The following is a 2,090-nucleotide window of genomic DNA, read 5'->3' as shown; positions in this document are numbered from 1 at the left end:
TTCGTTGACTTCAGTTGCCCCCCACCCTACTATTTGTCTATTTCCACTGGTTGCGCGGATGAACTGCGCTCGAGCAGACGACCAGTACCACAGCTCCAACTGGGGTGTGGTTGGGATTTGCGTTCGTGAGTGGGTGTGTGTGTGAAAGTGGCGAATCAATACAGGGAGGAGCAACAACAACAACAACAATTACAACTACAACTACTATTATTACTACTGCTACTACTGCTACAGTTATTACCGCTGCTGTCTGAAGTCCTTTATTTTTCACAACCGGAAAATGCGTAGAGTGTATATATTTATGCTTATGTCGGGGACAATGTAATACGGCTTACTTTTCATGGAAAGTCGCTAAAATCCACCCTGGTATGTGTGTGCGCGTATGTGCGTGTCAGTGTATGTGTATATCATTCGTTCATTAAGTATTTCACTCCCTATGAATCGGTGGTTCTCAACTGGGGCCCACACCACCATTAGGGGTACACGCAAAATTTTGTCGTAAGAATTTATGTGCAGCAAGGCCGTTATACTTCTACAATGCATCAAGTATTTCAACAATCGTTTTCATACATTTCCTAATAATATTTCATTATAAAAATATAATAGGATTCTTTTTTTTTTCTTTTAGTGTAAAGATTATTTGCCAACATAATGTGGCAGTCTTGGTTAGGACGATTGTTTCTGTTATTTAGCTCCAGGATGTGAAGGCGCGTGGCTTAGTCGTTAGGACATTCAGCTCTCGATCGTAAAATCGTGAGTTCAATTCCCGGCGACGCGTTGTGTCCTTGAGTAGGACACTTTATTTCATATTTCACGCTGCTCTAGTCCACTCAGTTGGCAAAAATGACCTGTACTTGTAATTCAAAGGGGTCAGCCTTGTCACATTCTGTGTCACGCTGAAGCTCCCAGTGAACTACCTTAAGGGTACACGTGTCCGTGGTGTGCTCAACCATTTGCACGTTAATTTCACGATCAGGCTGTTCTGTTGATCAGGTCAACTGGAACCCTCGTCGTCGCAACCGACGGAGTGTCAGATTAGCCCCAGGAAACATCGTCTCCAGCTGGTTATACGACACAGTATCTGCGTCCTAAACCAGGACTGCCACTTTATGTTGGCGAATAATCTTTACTTTAGAGTACTGTTACTGAATGTCTCTCGTTCAGAGAGATTTAGAAATAATAATTTTCTATTTTCTTTAAAAATTATACATCAAATGGCTGTGGAAGTTCAAGGGAGTAAAACAGAAATCAAAAAAGGCCCACGGACAAAAATTGATTGAGAACTACTGCCAAGTAGCACAGGAGAACAGCGACAACTTTTCTCCATTTGCCACCACTTTGTACCTGTTTATTCTGCTTTTCTCCAGTCGGATCCCTGCTTTTTCAGCTCTGCTTCAGAATCCTACCTCCAAGCATTCACTGAGCCCCCGCCCAGGGCCTGATACGTAACAAAGTCTGCTGGCTCCTTTAGAATTGTGCTACACTGCGTCATATGTTTCCCTGAGGGAAGATCTTCTCCCAAGTCTTGACGGTTTCGAATCGTCATTGATGCTTCTGTAACCTTGCTGGCTCTACACAAACCCATTTTCACCTCAGGAAAGAAGAGGTCCATATACGTTTTGACCTCTTACCTTCGACCTTTTATGGTTTGGGAAACCCTTCTGGAGCTTTCGGCCGGTGGCACAGCTCTCGGGTCATTGAGGCGCACAAGACACTTCGCCGCAACAAGCGCTGAACCTTTGACAGACATACGCATCTATGTCTTTTAACTTTTACTTATTTCACTCATTTTACTGCGGCCATGCTGGGGCACTACCTTGAATGGATGTTAGTCGAACAAATTGACCCAGTACTTATTTTTTTAAAAGCTTAGTATTTATACTATCGGTTCTTTTCTTCCGAACCGCTAAGTTGTGGGGACGTAAACGCACAAACACCGGTTGTCAAGCGGCGGTGGGGGAACAAACACAGACACAAAGACGCACACACAGACAGACAGACAAACAGTCACACACACACACACATATATATAGCCCGTGTGTGTGTATATATATATATATATATATATATATATATATATATATATATAT

This window comes from Octopus bimaculoides, chromosome 14, assembly GCF_001194135.2.
Source record: "Octopus bimaculoides isolate UCB-OBI-ISO-001 chromosome 14, ASM119413v2, whole genome shotgun sequence".
NCBI lineage: Eukaryota > Metazoa > Mollusca > Cephalopoda > Octopoda > Octopodidae > Octopus > Octopus bimaculoides.
This window is presented reverse-complemented; position numbering follows the sequence as displayed.